Below are 19,532 nucleotides of genomic sequence, written 5' to 3' on the forward strand. Positions count from 1 at the left end.
CCATTCTTATCTCCGAATTAAAACAGGGCAGCCTCCGTATCTGTTAACCGCAACTGGACCTTATCCTTCTGAACGACCAACAGAGACCTCTGAGCCTCCACACCCTCTCATTGTCAGGGGATGGGTTTCTAACATTCGCTGCCTCCATAACACTCACCTCCTGCAACAGCCTACCCTCCATAGCCGACCTAATTTTCCTCTGGCCCGCAACACCCGCTATAAAAGCACCTCTAACCGTGGCTTTGTATGCCTCCCTAAGAGGACAGGACTAGAAGCATTATTCTCCCAATACTCAGCATGGGCAACCCCCAGAGCCTCCACAGCCGCCTCGGCCTGCAGCCAGGGTGCATGCGCCAGATACGGGAAGGGGGACTAGGGCCTATGTGCAGAACTAACAGTACAGCAGAGTGGTCCGAGATTCCCCTAGTAGTGTAGGAAACATCTCTTACCACCTAAAGGAGGTCCTCGGACGCCAGAGCGGGATCAATATGGGAGAATGACCTATGGGCAGCAGTGTAAAAGGAAAATGAAGAGGCAGTTGGGTACTTCCACCTCCAGAGGTTGGTCAGGCCCAACGCCAAGCATTAAATGAGGAGGAACCAGGGTCAGCAGCAGTGATGCGGTCGAGCAGTGGATCAGGAACCATGTAGAAATCACCTATGAAAAGGATAGGATCCGAGGGAAAAGACAACAGTTTGTTAGTAATTAACTGCAGTAAAGAGACCTAGAAAGAAGTGGGCACATACAGAGACCAGAACAAAGGAGAAAGAACCCAGAGAACAATGAAGTATCACAAATCTCCAAAGTGGTAACAAGCTTTCTGTGAAACCGCTAACGGCAGGGACTTGGTAATTAACAAAGCGACACCCCTAGCATAATTGGAGTAGGATGCATGGTAGTCCCACGCTATCCAAGCCCTTTTCAGGGCAAGAACTTTCTGACCCGTAATAGGAGTCTCCTGTAGACAAAAAATGTGAGGAGACTGGCGTTTCACAAAATCTAGGCCCTCTTGAACTTAGAATTAAGCCCCCGAACTAACCACCTTCAGGGTCCCCATCATGAAAGAAAATACTGCATATGAACAGGAAAAACCACAAGAGGACCAAGACAGAGAAGGGCAGAGCACCTGGGACCACACATACCACAAACAACCAACAGAAAGACAAACAGGGCACAGACATAAAACATGTAGGCAAAGGCAACAAAGCATAACCAAAACATTCCCAAGAATACCCTGTCTAACACTAAACGGGACACAGTAACCATCTATTCCCTAACACAGTGCAGACCTAGACCCTAAAAAAAACAACTGCTATGTGCATTAAAAGAACGCCAAGAGAGTCTAAAACTATTAGCACAAAAACTCCCTCCTGCCACTCCACCATAAACTAAACTGTACGGAGGCCTGAAACTAAGGAAAACTATCCAGAGAGACTGGAACCTATGGAGGCCCTAAACAAATCTAGCACCCTGACCACTATCTAAAGACATTCACAGAGTGCAGTCTTTATTAAGGTAGGCAAGGACAGTTCAATCCGGAGGCCTGACAGGTTGGGGGGGCTCTGCATCCACCCAGTGAAGAGCATTAGTCGGAGAAGTAAAGAACTTAGTAGAGGCCCCATCCACCACTCTCAGGCGAGCAGGATACAACATTGAGTAGCGGTAGCCCATGGCGTGCAGCTTCGCCCGGACCTCCGTGAACTGCACCCACTGCATGCGTAGCTCCACAGAAAAATCAGGATAAAAGGACATTCTGCTTACATCACAAATGACCTCACCCTTGATACACACTGCCCGGAGAATAGCATCTCTGTCCTTGTAGCAGAGAAGTTTGGCCAGGAATGGGCGTGGAGGGCAACCAGGAGGAGGAGGCCGAGCCGGAACTCGGTGGGCCCGCTCAACGGAGAAATAAGGAGAGAATGTGTCCACGGGAAGAATCTCCTTCAGCCATGTTTCCAGGAATAGCACAGGATCATTCCTTCCACATTCTGGGGGAGGCCAAGAAGGTGAATGTTATTGTGCCTCAAACGGTTCTCCATATCATCCATGCGACTCAGAACCCCCCTAACCTGGTGCTGCAGTGAATCAACCCGCTCCAGCAAAGGGTGTAAAGTATGTTCCACTGCAGAGACCCTACGCACCACTTCTTCAGTGCATTCACATATCTTTTGGATCTCATGTCGCAGAATAACAAACTCCTGCCACAGTTCATCAAGGTAAAGGCAGCCAAGAGCTCTGAGAACCAATGATCCATAGCTGTAGAACAATAGACAGGCCTTTCAGGGGACTGTTGCTGCTGAGGAGTCAGAGACCCTTCAAAACAGTGACAGAGTCGGATCAGGAGAAACACCCCTAGGACGGTCCTGGGGTTTGGAGAACTGGCCCAGCGCTTTTGCCGCCTGCACAGAAACTTTGGTAGCAAGCGGGGTCTGAGCACCAGGATCCCATTGAGAAGGGTCGCTGGAGCGGGAGGTCCCATCATCAGAGGAGGCTTCCTCAGAGGTCGGCTGACAAGCTTCAGCATATAGTTTTGATCTCTTGTTCCTGCCACAGGGGGCCAGCCATGACTGACAGGGCCACACAAAGAGCAGGCAGAAAGGAACCAGAAAAACAGTCCAAGGAGTGCAGGTCACTAACCTCTATAAATATATCAGGCCAGAGGCACCACAAGTCTCAGCAGTCCAGGGCCACACAGAGAACAGGTAGAGAGGCACTGGGTATATAGCTCAGGTCGGAGGGAGAACCCCAGCAGATGAGATAGTCCACAGAAGGCAGCGGAAGCACCACAAGTCCCAGTAGACCTGGGCCACACAGATAGCAGGTAGAGAGGCACTAGGTATACAGTGCAGGCAGGAGGTAGCAACCCAGTGGATGAGGCAGTCCACAGGAGACAGCAGAAGCACCACAAGTCCCAGCAGGTCAGGGCCTCACAGACAGCAGGTAGAGAGGCACTAGTGATATAGGGTCTGCAGTTGGGGCTCCACAGAGGGCCAGCCAGTCCATAAAGGGCAAGTAGAGCACCACAAGTCCCAGCAAATCAGGGCCCACAGAGAGCAGCTAAAAAGTCATTAGGGGATACTGTAAGCAGTAAGGGGTACTGTATGAAGTGAGCAGACCCCAGAAGCCAAAACAAGCACCAAAAGTCGAAGCAGGAGCCCAGCCAGGGCACAGATGTACTCACTCAGCAACCCCCAGCATCTGGCAGCCAGGAGCAGAGAAGCATAGGAGGTTCCAGCCTGGTCTCGCAGTGTGACGTCAGCAGCTGCACTTTCCCTCTGGCGGGAACTGCTATGGCCACTAGTAAAGAAGGCCCCACCCACGAAGGACGAAGATGGCACCCATTCTTCAGGATGGCCGAGGGTCCAGAAGAGCAGAAGATCCAGGGGAGGCCTCCCCACCACACAGTCCGGACGCGGAGGTTCTCCTGCACAGCCCGCACCAGCTCGGGACGTCCGCCGCACTCCACCGCCCAGCACCTCAGGCCGCCCGCGCCACTCAGAGCCACATGAGCCAGATCAACAGCAGCACCCAGTTATCCTGCACCCTGGAGGGACCGAAGGCAAGAAGACCGTCAGGGAAAGGGTAAGATTTCAGGGGTATAGAGCAGCAGGAAAGCGGGAGCTCTTAGAGCACACGTCCGCTCACACCGGCATCCAGACCATGCCCCTCGACAGGTATTTTTTAAAGCGCAGAATTCTTAAGGGTATATTCACACGTACAGTATTCTGCGCAGATTTGATGCACAGGATTTCAAGCTGTACTCAGCCAGTTTACATTAAAATCTGCAGCAGAAAATCCTGCGCATCAAATACTGAGCAGAATACTGTATGTGTGAATAGACCATAAAGGAGACTTGAGCATGAGCCCATTGGTGGTTGTAGTACTGATCCTCCTCTAGATTTCCTCTTAAAAATTCTCCATCAAATTCTCCTTTAAATACCGCAGCAATTCTGCTCCAAGCAGAAGATAGCAGATTTGCAGAATTTCATGACTGAAACGATTCCTATTAAATTTCTTGCCAATTCCTCAGTGTGAGCATACCCTAAATGATGATGCTGCCATCCAGAACAACTACAAATTCTAGTGGACAGCTTTAAGCATTCATGTGTAGTGAGGACTTGGGAGAGATCACCAAGTAGATCCTGGTTGCGCACCTAAGGTCTTCTGTGTATTGGAGGAAACCGTCTCTCATGATGCCTGAGAAAAAAAGGATCATGCATGTAAGATATCAACAAGCCTGGTCACTTGTTCCTGTAAGAGATTGGCAGTGGCCAGGAGGGTATGGCAGCAACTTTTTTCCCCTTCTCTAATAAAAAAATAATAATAATAAAGCACACATTATATATATATATATATATATATATATATATATATATATATATATATACACACACACACACACAATGGGCAAAATTGGAAGAATAAGTGCATCCATCAGTTATTTAATGTGTATAGCACCTTTGCGGTACACTAAACCAGCTACAAAAATTGACAGTGTGTTTAGCTTTTATGTCTACTGGTGGCGCTGTTGCTCCCACCATAAAATATTTCTCAGTAAGAGAACAATCAATGACAGATTTATACCCTTTGAACAAAATTAATATTTGACAGCTCTTTTTAAAGGGAAATTCATCACTACAGGATGAACAATTTCTTTTAAGGATGTTTTGCTGTAGAATGCTTATTACAATCAATACGCATATTAGTATTTTATCATAGATCTCCTGGCTTAGGTCAATATGTAGTCAACATGGTCATACACACTCAGGACTTTCATTCTTTAAGTAGTAAGGAGTAATTCCAAGTAAGAATCTGAACTAAAGATCACCCATAAATTCCATGTTGGTTAACACCTTATGAGCCTGCACAGCACACATTGCAATGCAATTTATACAGAGGTTTTCAAAGAATAGGCACTTTTAATAGGGCAAACATGGCTTCGCTCCAATGGGTTAATTTTCCCATAAAATCTTTATGAGCTGTTGAGAACTGGCTGCAAACTGAAAGTAAATCATTAGAGAAGATGGCAAATGCATTGAAAGTGGACTAGACGGTATAGGCTGGGCCGTAAAACTAATGCATTAAATAATTATATTTAATCACAGACAGAAATGCACAACATTACAGAGTTATGGTTCTGAACACAGAACGGTTCTGTAAAAGAGGAAAACTCAATGCACTTCAGGATTGTGGTCCTGGGAATCAATAGATACTTAAAAGTAAGTCCATGCACATAAATTATCGTAAAACTGTGTTCAGGGAGAATGTAAGATCGGTGCAGAAAATTATTCCAACTTTCAAAAACTTTGGTCATGCCCCATTATTAATAGCAATAGCGTCACTGACGAACCATGTTAGCCCAACAGTGTGAGCAAGAGAGTGTGCCACAAACTATCAGCCAGAGAGAGAGAGATCGCACACATACAGTGTCCGCCAGAGAGTACAACTACAAACAGTGTCAGCCATAGAATGCACCCACATACAGTGTCAGCCAGAGAGTGTATCCACACACAATGTCAGCCATAGAATGCACCCACATACAGTGTCAGCCAGAGAGTGTATCCACACACAATGTCAGTCATAGAATGCACCCACATACAGTGTCAGCCAGAGAGTGTATCCACACACAATGTCAGCCATAGAATGCACCCACATACAGTGTCAGCCAGAGAATGTATCCACACACAATGTCAGCCATAGAATGCACCCATATACAGTGTCAGCCAGAGAGTGTATCCACACACAATGTCAGCCATAGAATGCACCCATATACAGTGTCAGCCAGAGAGTGTATCCACACACAATGTCAGCCATAGAATGCACCCATATACAGTGTCAGCCAGAGAGTGTATCCACACACAATGTCAGCCATAGAATGCACCCATATACAGTGTCAGCCAGAGAGTGTATCCACACACAATGTCAGCCATAGAATGCACCCATATACAGTGTCAGCCAGAGAGTGTATCCACACACAATGTCAGCCATAGAATGCACCCATATACAGTGTCAGCCAGAGAGTGTTTCCACACACAATGTCAGCCATAGAATGCACCCATATACAGTTTCAGCTAGAATCCACCTAGAATGTCAGCTATTGAGTCTGCCCACATACAGTGTCAGCCAGAGTCCACCGACATACAGTGTCAGCCACAGGGTGCCCACATACCTTGTTTGTCAGTGGGTACCCCCATACAGCGGCAGCCAGAGAGCATATCCACATACAGTGTCAGACAGAATGTACCCACATACAGTGTCAACCATAGATAGCACCCATATACAGTGTTAGCCAGAATCCAACTAGAATGTCAGCTGGAGAGGCTCCCCACATACAAAGTCAGCCACAGGATGCCCACATACCTTGTCAGTCAGTGGGTACCCTCGTACAGTGTCAGCCAGAGAATCAACCTACATACAGTGTCATCCAGAGAGTGCACCCACATACACTGTAAGCCAGAGTGTTCACATACATGTTGTCAGTCAGAGTTTACATTCACAAACCCTGTCAGCCAGAGTGCATCCCCATATAATGTCAGTCAGAGAGTGCGCTCACATACTAGGGGACCTAGGACATCACGAGCTCCCGGCGCTGGCTCCAGCGTTCGGAACAGTTTGTTCCAAACGTTGAGCAGGGGAGTACCCCTTTAACCCACGTCTGTTCAGTGCACATCAGTATTTCCATCTGATATGTAGCAGCTGCAATAAGCTGTCCTGTCTGCATGTGCCAATATATCTTAAAAAAAATTTCATCACCTAGCAGAATCTATGCTAAACTGAATTGCAGCGGTTCTAAAGGCCTAAAGAACATCCCACCTGCTACAAGATGTGTGTCACTAATAATGTTTCTAGGGTCCCCAGTGTTACAGAAGTCAATCCTATTTAAGGGTACAATCACTCAGGTGGGTTAACAGCAAGGTTCCTACAGAAAGTTTGAGCCACAGCAGAAAATCTGCAGCAGACGTCACAGAATTTAATATATTCTGCTTACTATAAACCCACCTGTGTGAACATACCCTGATCCATTTTTTGGTATACACTATATTTTGCAAAATAACTTCAAGCATGTTAAAAATGCAAATAAAAGCCTACGGATAAAAACTTTTAAACCATTTTCCACCTCTCAATAAGCAAGAAGACAAACAAGAAATCCCTGCAGATCCTTCTGTTAATAGCTGATCTTCTCCATACGCCTCTAGATTTTATTTTAATCCAGCAGCTACTGAAAGTCTTCACTGCTAGCACTGTAATCTGTCGGTCAATCTTTACCATCACCCCTAGATGAAAATACAGCGGGGCTTGAAGTGTACCTATCATTTAGATGTGGACTACACACAATGTAGCCAGTAATGTTGCGTTAACCTTTATATCGGAGGTCCATGAAGATTCATGAAGTAAGTTTGGAAAAGGGCCATTTATGTGATCAAGAGAGTTACTCTTGGTTAACCAGGAAACAAGGGGATCCCATTTGCATATATTGTGTGGCCTTCACTGTTATAAGTTTCTCTAAGGGCCCATCCGCACTATGGAATTTCTGCTTGTAATTCATAGATAAATCTGTTTGCGGAACTCCAAAAGCGAATCCAGATTCAGCCAACAGAATAAACAGGTTTATTATTTTTGTGGAATTTTGGAAAAGCCCAATATGATCTTAAATTGCAGGTGTTAAAGGGGTTATCCAGGCAAAAACTTTTTTTAATATATATATATATATATACATATATATATATATATATATATATATATATATATATATCAACTGGCTCCAGAAAGTTAAACAGATTTGTAAATTACTTCTATAAAAAAATCTTAATCCTTCCAATAGTTATTAGCTTCTGAAGTTTTCTGTCTAACTGCTCAATGATGATGTCATGTCCCGGGAACTGTGCATGATGGGAGAATATCCCCATAGGAACTGCACAGCTCCTCGGACATGAGTCATCAGAGAGCAGTTAAACAGAAAACAACAACTCAACTTCAGAAGCTAATAACTATTGGAAGGATTAAGATTTTTTTCATAGAAGTAATTTACAAATCTGTTTAACTTTCTGGAGCCAGTTGATCTATAAAAAAAAAGTTTTGGCCTGGAATACCCCTTTAATTTTCGCTGATAATTCCACACAAAATCAACCCGATTCCAGAAGGTGCAGATCCACTGACTATATTCAGCAAAAAAATTATCTTTAGATCAGTGTTTCCCAACCAGTGTGCCTCCAGCTGTTGTAAAACTACAACTCTCAGCATGCATGGACAGCCAAAGGCCATACTGGGAGTTGCAACTAGAGGCACACTGATTGGAAAGCACTGCTATGGATATTTCCAACCCATTTAGTGGATGTGAATGTTACAAAAGCTAAGACTCCTATATGAAGCATAGTTATCGGCAGGCTGCAGTAAAACTGTGGCATTAAAATGACTTACATGCAATCTTCAAGGGGGACTCCAGAGGAAAAAAAACACTGAACACTGAGGGGAAAATTCATAAAAGGGGAACTCCGGTACAGGTCATTTTATCCCCTATTCACAGGATACTGTGGACAGGGATAAGTATCTGATGGAAGTATCTGGCACACTGGCTCTCTCCATGCACGGAGTGACCTCTACTCTGTGCACGGACTACTGTTGACCACAACACAAAGCTGTGGCCAACACGCCCCCTTCAGGTATCTCTATGGAAGGGCCGGAGATACAGCATTCATGTATCTCACGCCCCTCCCATAGAGAAACATGTCCGGTCACTGTGCCTGGAGAGAGCCAGGGTGCCAGGCAGGAGATTGTGGAGGGCCGACCACTGAGACACTTATCCGCTATCCAGGGGATCTTGTGGACATGGGATAAGATGTTCTCTACCAGAGTTCCTCCTTTAAGACTGGTGAGTAAGAAAATAGGTGTAAGCCTCATAATAAATTTGGCACAGCTTTCTCACTCTCCGGGTGCCAGTCTTTGAAATATCTGGCATAGGTTATCTTAAATTCTTCAGGCCGAAGAAAGCCCTGCCCCCACCTGTTAGGCCACCAAAAAAAGTGTTAAAAGCAATATAAAAGATTAGGAATTTTTTGCACAAATCACGGCTTGTGTCTTTTTTTTTGTTGTCAAAACTGGCATTGTACACTAATAAATTCCCCATATTCACATAACTTTAGAGAACCCCTTTATACTCTCTGATGGCTTTTTTTCAAGCTACATTAGACACTCAATGATTTTTTTTGCACAGTTTGGTTTATATGTTTATTATCTTCATCATGTCTTTAAAATTCCACTTACAACTTGTTTCTATAATACATAAATAGTTACGGATTTTTTGGAAATGGTTATTAATAATCTTTGTTATATGATACGATAAAGCGCTAGAATTATGTTGTTGGCTCACTATGATATGAGCTCGCTCTATATTAGCGGGTGATTTAGATTGAAGGATTCAGTAAATCAATTATGTTGGCGGAGGACACAATCATTCTTGTTCTGCTCTACTGCCTCAGTGATATAAATTTTAAAAATATAACTAATATAAATGCTGTCAGAACTAACTGTGAGAGTTGCACCATTCTTCATCTATGCCTAATGTTTAGGTAGCGCTTATTATATAACTATTTTATCATAAAACTAAAATAAATTTGAGCAGGAGTTGTTTTATTTTGAGTGTTGAGCCCTCTGTGTCGGGGGTTTAATTTGGCAAGCACCCCCTTTTTTGACTACCAAAATGGGTCCATTGGGTGCCGACTGTGTACGTGGTATAATGGATGCAACACTTTGTGGTGGTTTATGCACAAACATATAAAACGAAGCCTTTTACATGTTAAAAAGGGACTATTTTGACATGTCTGTTTTATCTGTTTTAGTAAATATTTAGTGTACCTGTCATTTGAAAAAAATTCTGATATGTTGTAGAGACATATAAAAAATGTTTTTTGGACTAGATGGGGGGGGGGGGGCTGTGGAGTCTAAGTGACCCCAGACAATCACAAGACAATTGGGAGCTCTGGAGGGACTGTAAGTCTATGGGGCATTCCTGGTCTCATAAACACACAGAGGAGAGAGAGGTGCAGCTGCCCGCTTTTCCCCCAGCACAGAGGTTTATCAATACCTGTGTAGAGGAAAAGTTGCTCAGTTGCCCATAGCAACCAATCAGATTGCTTTTTTTCATTTTGCAGAGGCCTTGTTAAAAATGAAAGAGGAAATCTGATTGGTTGCCATGGGCAACTTTTCCTCTGCATAGCTTTTGATAAATCTTCCCCATTGTCTTCATCGGTAGGGGTCTAAACAGTCAAACCCTGACCGATAAAATCTTTCGACATTTCCCTAGGATATATGTCAAAAGTTTTTTTTATAGGTTACAGGTACACCATTAAACATCTGTAGCACCTCTCCCTAGAACTGTGTATTGTACTGTACCTCTGTTATTCCTCCTGAAAATGTATGAATAAGTTAACAACTAGGTATTAAAATCAAATGTTCCCCTGCATAATCTGACACTGTCCAATCCATGCTAACAGTTTTAGACTATGTAGGGAAATATGGAAATGGTAATTAATGCTCAGTTGTAAATTGATGTCAGTTTAAAGGATGAATGTGGATGGCTCACCTTCTAAATGGTGGGTGCCGAGTGCTATCAGCAGCTGACAGCCGCCATCATTCGGCTGGATCAGAGATAACTCTGCCTCCACAAGCCTCCTGACTAGCCATGTTTGTAAAAAGAAGATTGTCAAAGTGTCAGTATACTGCAAGACATTTGTATTGCATTGTGCATATAAGCAATCCCTCTAAGAATGCCAAAAAATAGTAACAAGAAACAAGTTCTAAAACAGTTAAAAGAAAGAAAAAAGGCCCATAATAAAAATGACAAAATAATAATACAAAACTACTTTAAAAAAAATCCCCATACGCAAAAATAAAAAAAGGAATAGAACTTAAACACTATTTATTTAAAAAAAAATTTTATCATACTGAACAACAGCACGTTGATATGTTCGTTTTAATGTACAGTTAACAGTGTTAAATACAAAAACTCCAAAATGTGCAGACCTTGCATTTCTTCTCAATTCCACCCCAAAAACTATTTGGGGGATTATTATAAAAAAAATTATTTGGCGTAAAATAAATGTGTGACAAACAATGTGACAAACTGTTCCGAATACTAGAGCTGCAAGCTTGTGACGTCATAGCTCCACTCCCTCATGACGTCACACCCCGCCCACTCAATGCAAGTCTATGGGAGGGGGCGTGACGGCTGCCACGCCCCCTCCCTTAGACTTGCATTGAGGGGGCGTGGCGTGATGTCATGAGGGGGCAGGGCTATGATGTCACGAGCTCCAGGCGCCGGCTCCAGCGTTCGGAACAGTTTGTTCCAAACGCTGAGCAGTGGAGTACCCCTTTTAAGAGTGGGGGAGAGGGGGTGTGTGTGTAAAATAATGGAGAAGTGACTAAATGATCACATACCATATTTTTCGCCGTATAAGACGCACTTTTTCTTCCCCAAAACTGGGGGGAAAAAGTCGGTGCGTCTTATACGGCGAATACACCCCTATCGCGGCGGTCCCTGCGGCCATCAACGGCCGGGACCCGCGGCTAATACAGGACATCACCGATTGCGGTGATGCCCTGTATTATCCCTTCAGACGCGGCGATCAAAGCTGACCGCCGCGTCTGAAGGGAAAGTGACACTAACCCGGCTGTTCAGTCGGGCTGTTCGGGACCGCCGCGATTTCACCGCGGCGGTCCCGAACAGCCTGACTGAATAGCCGGGTTAGTGCTTACAGGACACCGGGAGGGACCTTACCTGCCTCCTCGGTGTCTTCTCCGTTCAGGGATCCCCTGTATGGCCGGCGCTCTCCTTCCTCGTCATCACGTCGTCGCGTACGTGCGTCGGCGTGCGTAACGACGTGATGGCGGCGACGGAGAGCGAGGATACCCGGCCGGCAGCAGAGACGTTCCAGAGTGACGGGGACACGGAGACAGCGATGGAGCGACATCCAGGGCAGCGGTGACGGGTCCGGAGCGGCGGGGACACGTGAGTATTACCTCCTATGCAGTGGTCTTCAATCTGCAGACCTCCAGATGTTGCAAAACTACAACTCCCAGCATGCCCGGACAGCCAACGGCTGTCCGGGCATGCTGGGAGTTGTAGTTTTGCAACATCTGGAGGTCTGCAGGTTGAAGACCACTATTGGGTTCAAAATCTTTATTTTTTTAGATTTTGCACCTATAAATTGGGTGCGTCTTATACGCCGGTGCGTCCTATAGGACGAAAAATACGGTACATTCCGTTATGCACTATTTTACAGGCATAATGATAACCATGTCTCAAGACAAAGAGGTAAAAAGCTCTTTACTTGGTAACGTATGGAATATATCAAATATCTTTTACCTATGCCAAGCACAATCTTGACTCAAAGTGCAACGCAAGCTCAAGAGAAAAAAAAAAATAACAGTTCACGGTCTGAATTGCCATGTGAAAGGCAGACCTCCAAACATATTACTTTTACTATTAAATGCAACGTAAAAGTAATCATGGGTCATTACTGCCCACTATGCTCATCAGCTCTGCCAGCATGTCAAGTGCGGGGTTATTAAGGAGAACGCCGGATTGATTAATGCGCTCACATAAAGAACACTTTAATTATTTCTGTGACATTCAATTTTCTTTACAAGTCATTCTGTTCTTCACAGCCGACGGTTCTGCTGTTGGCAGACAGAAAGATTTTGTTCTCTTAAAATCACCGCCAGTGTGGGCATTTTAACACCTTACCGACTGGCAGACAAGTACGCGCCTATACCTCGTAAGGCACATGTGTACTCTTCACCTGCATTATGGTAAATGGGGACTCTGAATGCAGCAATTAAGGATCCACCATGACCTTTCTGTGTCTTAATAGTCCTGTATGTTTTTATATGACCGGACTGTGAAATGTTCTTATTGCAATCAAAACTCAATGGCCCTGATTTACTAAGAGTGAAGTGTAGTTTTCTTTTGTGGGTTTTAATTCATTAAAAAATACTAATTCCACTGTATTAACTAAGGTTTCCCTATATTTTGCACTTTTCCCTACATTTTGCTTTTTTTTTTTTTACACATGCTCTGATCTGTCTGGTTTTCCTCAGCTCAAATCCACCACATTTTCTGTGGAAACCTTAGTAAATATGTTGTTTTTTGTAAAAAAAAAGGTCAGCGACGAGCCCCTTTTTGGCTGTCACGCCCACTTTCCCCGTGGACACGCCCCTTTTTCGGGTTCTCTCAGTAAAATGGAGAGGTAGTCTTTTTTTTTTCAATTCTGGCGCAAATTCTGGCACACATTCTGACACAGACAGAATTTCTGGCACAATGAATCAGTAACTGGCGCACGACCCGACAAGACGTGTCAAGTTTACAATAGTAAATCAAGGCCAATGTGAGTGTATGTTTCAGCATCACTTCCAAACGGCTGGAAATATTTCGATGACACTTGGTACAAGTAACTTATAGGTCAACTAAAAATATAGCATAGTTTAATTAACCCTAACTAACCCCCATTTGAGAGGGTCAGGGTTTTTGCCTTAAGTCCTGTTTAAGTCTATGGGACTTCCGGTAGGGCTGGGCGGTATGACCAAATGTGTGTATCACGGTATTTTTTTTAACTTTTGGCGGTTCCACGGTATATAACGGTATTTCCTAGCCCCCCCCCCCCCCCAATTATCAGCCCACATCCCCATCGGGGTAAATACTCAAATGTCACCTACAAGGGCTGCCCTCCTAGTGCTGTTTGTTGCGGCCGCCGGCGCTGGCACTCTATACTGTGCGGTATCCCTATGCCCGGGCTGCAAAAGGTAAACAAAATAAACTTTAACGCACCTACGTCAGCCTTACGCTGGGGACGGGAACGTCGGAGAGCTGTCAGCCTATCACCGGCCGCAGCAATGTTCCGCCTCGGCCGGTGATCGGCTGAGCCCACTGTCATGTAAGAAGCCGTACCCAGGAAACCAGTGAGGCCGGTACCGGACCAACGGGAGGTAAGTTAAAGTTTATTTTTTGCAGCCCGGTCATAGGGATACTGCACAGTATAGAGCAGTGGTCTCCAACCTGCGAACCTCCAGATGTTGAAAAACTACAACTCCCAGCATGCCCGGACAGCCAACGGCTGTCCGGGCATGCTGGGAGTTGTAGTTTTGCAACATCTGGAGGTCCGCAGGTTGGAGACCACTGGTATAGAGTGTCAGTGCCGGCGGCCGCAACAAGCAGGAGGAGGAGGGCAGCGCATGTGGGTGACATGTGAGTAGTACCCTGATGGGGGACGGCGCTGGGCTAATAATTGGGGGGGGAAGAACAGCGCTCGCGGGTCACATAGGATTAGTTCCCCGATGTTGGGACAGCGCAGCGCTGGGCTGATTCATTCATTCCCGAGGGGGAGGGGCCAAACCGGTATTGCGGTATGGGTTAGAATTCATATAGTGCAGCACAAAAATTTCGGTATTCGGTATGAACCGGTATACCGCCCAGCCCTAACTTCCGGTACCTTACTACACAAGCTCTCCATCTCCTGGTAAGTGTGTGGGTCCACCTAGCAAGCAACACCCCTCCCGTAAGCCCCACCCCTCCTAAATAGATACATACAAAAGTAAACAAACAAATATCATACTATAAACAACCCCCAAAACCAAACAAAACAGTTTAGCAACTTTTGCTGGGATGGGGAGTCCTTTTTTATTCCCTTCATCATGCATTTAAACTGACATGGTAGCCTTCTTCTGTGGGTCACTACATGTACCCAATTTATTTAGTTTTTGTTATGTTTTACTACTTCTTAAAACATTTGGTATAAGGCTAATGCAGAATGCAGGCATAGACTTTTATAAACTTGCCTGGAAGTGTGACAGCCCCCAAAATAAGAAAATCCTTCATTAATGCTTTCTATAGCATTTTGGGGAATGTCTTTACTAAATAGACATTTATTCTCAAATGTTTGTTTAGCTCAAAGACATGAGTCATTTATTTGTAACCCTCAACTGCAGTAAAAAGCTGAATACAGCAAAGATCTTGGTCATGGGGACTGTGTAAGGGATGGGTGGCATAGCTGCCCACTACTTATGGTGGCACTTTGTCATGCTTTGCTTTATCTACACTGATGATGCAGGGAAAGGAAACAAACACATTTGGTGACTTCACAAACAGGTTGGCAAAGCTGTGACCCTCTTCTAGTAGACAGACCCACAAAACTTAAGAGAGAGGCCACTGAAACAAGGAGTAATCTCATCTGGGACATTTATGGCACCTGGGACCAGCACCAACCTTGAGCTTGAGGATGCCCCAACATTATTAATGAGACTTTAACATAAACTCACACACAATACAGACTGCCATCATTTAGGGTGCGTTCCCACAGGGCGTATACGCAGCGTATTTGACGCTGCGCAAAATATATGGCAGCAGCGGGAAATACGCTGCGTATCCCTTGCTCACTATACACACAGGGCTTTCCGCCGGCAGCCTAATGTGTGCAGTGAGTTATGGAGGCGGGGCCGCGCATCACGGACACGCCGGCACACGGCCCCGCCTCTAAAACTCACTACACGCATAGGGCTGCCGCCGGAAAGCCCTGTGGGTATAGTGAGCAAGGGATACGCAGCGTATTTTCCGCTGCTGCCGTAACATTTGCGCAGCGTCAAATACGCTGCGTATACGCCCTGTGGGAACGCACCCTTAAGCTGCAAATAACTGCATCAATTTTAAAGAACTGTGGAGAACTGTGCTGACATTCAATTCAATAATGAATTACAGTAACTGCAGTTATCATCCTGTTATATAACATGCTATACTGTAAATTCTCAATCATATGCTTTTTTATTTTGTTTTTAATTTAGTCTTTTTGTTTTTGAAAGCATTAACATCATTTTCATTGTCCCTGTTTATTATTATGGTTGTTATTTCTATCTGACATGTCTATAATTCTTATAAAATGTTAGCTAGATATATATTTATACATAGGGGACTAAACCATGTGATTACCTGATTGTTGGTTCTATACACTGTAATACTGTATTATGCAATATATTATGCCTGTCATCTTTGCACCCTACCTCTATCTAACCACTTAGATGCCGCAGTTAGGGCTGAGGGTGAATAGCTGAGACTGAAGTTAGATCTGATCCACCATAGAATACAGTGGACACACCAGCTTTTGCGCCATCCCTGTGATGTGTATTTACAACAGTTTAAAGCAAAGTTCATAGGCAGCACAATGTATGATCACAGACCGAGAGGATACTTTGAGGTCATTTGTTTGAAAAGGGGGGATTTGGCTTTGAAACATTGAGAATCATTACTCTATATAAGCAGTTCATCTCAACATGTTGGCTAGGTGGAAAAACTTTAAATGTCATAGAGACACACCAAAAGTTTTTAATTGGTCGGGTCTAGGTGCTGAGATCCCCTACCGATCAGGAGGACAGGCGGGGGATAAGTGCACGGTAGGGTACTTCATTCCCAGCCTCTCACTGATTTTTGTCTTTTATTCCAGGAAAAAAATTATCTGTACATACAGATTTGTAAAGGACTTTTAAAAAATATTAATCCTTCCAATCCTTCCAATAGTTATCAGCTGCTGAAATTGTCTGACAACAGTGCTCTCTGCTGACACCTCTGCTTGTCTCAGGAACTGTCTGAAGCATTAGAGGTTTGATATGGGGATTTGCTCCTACTCTGGACAGCTCCTGAGACAAGCAGAGATGTCAGCAGAGAGCACTGTGGTCAGACAGAAAAGAACAACTCAACTTCAGCAGCTGATAACTACTGGATGGATTAATATCTTTTAATATATCTTTTAATAGAAGTAATCTACAAACCTGTTTAACTTTCTGGAGCCAGATGATATAAAAACATTTTTTTCTGGAATACCCTATGTCTATGGGGCTGCGAGACAAATATTGCTGATAGCTGGAAAGTAAAGCGCCCTTAACGTGCACTTACCCACTCATTTTCCTGACTATTGGGGGTCTCAACACGGAGACCCCGATCAGTAAAAACTTCAGACATGTCTCTGTGATAAGTCAATTTTTTTTTTTTTTTTTTTTTTTTTTAAATGACAGGTGCACTTTAAAACATTCTGTGCAGAAATCTTGAAAAGGAGAATACCTTAGCTTGTTAGAAATTACAGGGTTAACTCTTGTAGGGCTCTTAAATAACCATATGGCTCTTGCAAGATTTCCACTTAGTGCTAGAATTTTTATTGGCAACAGCTTGTCTGTTTTACTTCGTAAGGTTTGTACCGCCTCAAAACCGCAAGGTTTAAATGAAAAGTTCTAGATTCTCTAAAGAATGTACCAGCCTCCCAAGAATACAGTGTGTGACCACAGCAGACTTCTTTGGGCCTTTGGTTCTCCCCATTTAATGTTCCTAAAAAAAAAAACTATCTTCATCAGTTTTCATTGTACTTGTAAAGACCAAAACATGTATGGATTGGGAAACTCCAAACCTTGTTACAATGTTTTAGTTTAAATTTACTTACAACACTGAGCAAATCTGCGTCATTTATCTTGTGACTTTTCTTTCTCCATTCCTACCCAAAGCAAGCTTGAAAATTTTGCTAGTTACTTATTACAAAGTGCATTGTGTCAGATGACAGTTCTAAAAATGAAAGGGGATTTGCCACAGCGAAGACTTTGATATAAAGAGTTTTACCACTGGGATCTCGGGAAAATAAGTCCCCAACCAGGGGTATCTGACAGCGGCTTGCTCCCCTTCTCCCCACTGAAAACATATTCACGCTCAATCAAAACAAACGTGTATGTGTATCTAAGGGGAAAAGCTGTTGGCCAACAATGAATGAAAGTGTATGGACACTTAAAGGGGTACTCCCCCCCCCCCCAGACATCTTATCCTCTATCCAGAAGATAGGGGATAAGAGGTCTGATCACGGGGGTCCTGCCAGTGGGAACCCCCGCAATCTCTGCTGCGGAACCCCTGACATACGGTGCTCCATGCCGGATGACTGGCGATGCCGGGCAGAGGTTCGAAACGTCACGGTCACGCTCCGGTCGTGACGTCACAGCCACAACCCTCAATGCAAGTCTATGGGAGGGGGCTTGACGGCTGTCACACCCCCTCCTGTAGACTTGCATTTAGGGGCATGGCCGTTAGGGGCATGGCCGTGACGTCACAAGCGGGACGTAACTGTGACATCATGAGCCTCCAGAGCTGCACCCGACGGTCTAAACAAACGCTAGGTGCAGCAGGGAGATCACGCGGGTCCCCAGCGGCAGGAGCCCCGTGATCAGACACCTAATAACCTATGCTTTGGATAAGACGTCTAGGGGCAGAGTCGCCCTTTAAAGCTGTAAAACCATCAGACTGTCAAATCCAAAAAGGCAACTAGCAGAAATGTTACGTTTAGGATCGCTGTGACTTGTGGAGAAAATTACAATATAGAAAAACATTTTGCTTTGATTTAAACAATAATAAAATAAAAGCGAAAAGATGATAAGATTTCTATCAAACTGTTGAATTTCCCTTCATATTACAGTGCCACCACCACCTAAACACAGTGAGGATGTTATAAGATCATCAGTCTGTCGTATGGAGGACTACTAACCCTAAAATATAAGTTGAGTTATACAAACCATAGACAGGAGGAGCTTGATAAAACTGGATGTGACCCTGGATAGATTCTGCTGCTTGCCGTAGATTTTCCATTCAGAAATCCTATTATAAGGTATTTTTTGAAAATCAATTCTCTTTAGCATGAAAACATAAAAACAGTTCATCTTCATCCTCTGCTATGCAACACATATAAAAGATCCACTTTTTAAAAAAGGTTATCTGGTAAAAGACAACTTATTCCCTATCCAGAATGGGCCCCAAGCACTTAGAAAGAGTGCATGCTGCAGACGGTACACGCTCCATTCATTTGTATGGGAGCGTCGGAGGTGCCCAAATGCTGGACTTGGATATCGTTTGTGCTCCCATAGAAATTAAAGGGGTATTCCAGTGAAAAACTATTTTATCCATTTCAACTGGCTGCCAACTGGCTGCAGACAGTTAAACAGATTTGTAAATTAAGAACGAAAAGGAAGTAGCCAGTGGTAACGATGAAATTCTGTTTATTCGGATCCCATAAAAACCGCATGCAAGCGGGATTCAACCATAAATCAGCGTGGACGCGTTTCGAGTATGCACCCTTTAGTCTAATTTAGTGCCAAGACAAAGGGTGCATACCCGAAACGTGTCCACGCTGATTCATGGTTGTTGTTTGCTGGCTGAATCCCGCTTGCATGCGGTTTTTATGGGATCTGAATAAACAGCATTTCATCGTTACCACTGGCTACTTCCTTTTCGTTCTTTGCTTATACTGGAGTAATATAGCCGTGTTGGGAATCCTGAGAGCTGACCTTTCCTGCCTTTTGAGATTTGTAAATTACTTATATTAAAAAAATCTTAATCCTACCAGCACTTATCAGCTGCTGAAGTTGAGTTGTACTTTTTTTGTCTGACAACAGTGCTCTCTGCTGACACCTCTGTCTGTCTCAGGAACTGTAGGAGCAAATACCCATAGCAAACATCTCCTGTGCTG

At 44.3% G+C, this 19,532-nt stretch overlaps 1 protein-coding gene across 4 annotated transcripts in view; it reads right to left on the reverse strand.

The window, feature by feature from the left end:
• ATF2 (activating transcription factor 2) overlaps positions 1–19,532 on the reverse strand; it is a 119,535-nt gene that overhangs the window by 28,930 nt on the left and 71,073 nt on the right. The window contains exon 11 of one of the 4 annotated variants that reach the window (XR_008847183.1): positions 18,583–18,664. The exons of the other annotated variants lie outside the window; for them this stretch is intronic. The gene's annotated coding sequence lies outside the window, so the exon portion shown is untranslated. The remainder of the gene's footprint in view (positions 1–18,582; positions 18,665–19,532) is intronic. 4 annotated transcript variants of the gene reach the window in all.

This window comes from Hyla sarda, chromosome 8 (assembly GCF_029499605.1).
Source record: "Hyla sarda isolate aHylSar1 chromosome 8, aHylSar1.hap1, whole genome shotgun sequence".
Classification (NCBI taxonomy): domain Eukaryota; kingdom Metazoa; phylum Chordata; class Amphibia; order Anura; family Hylidae; genus Hyla; species Hyla sarda.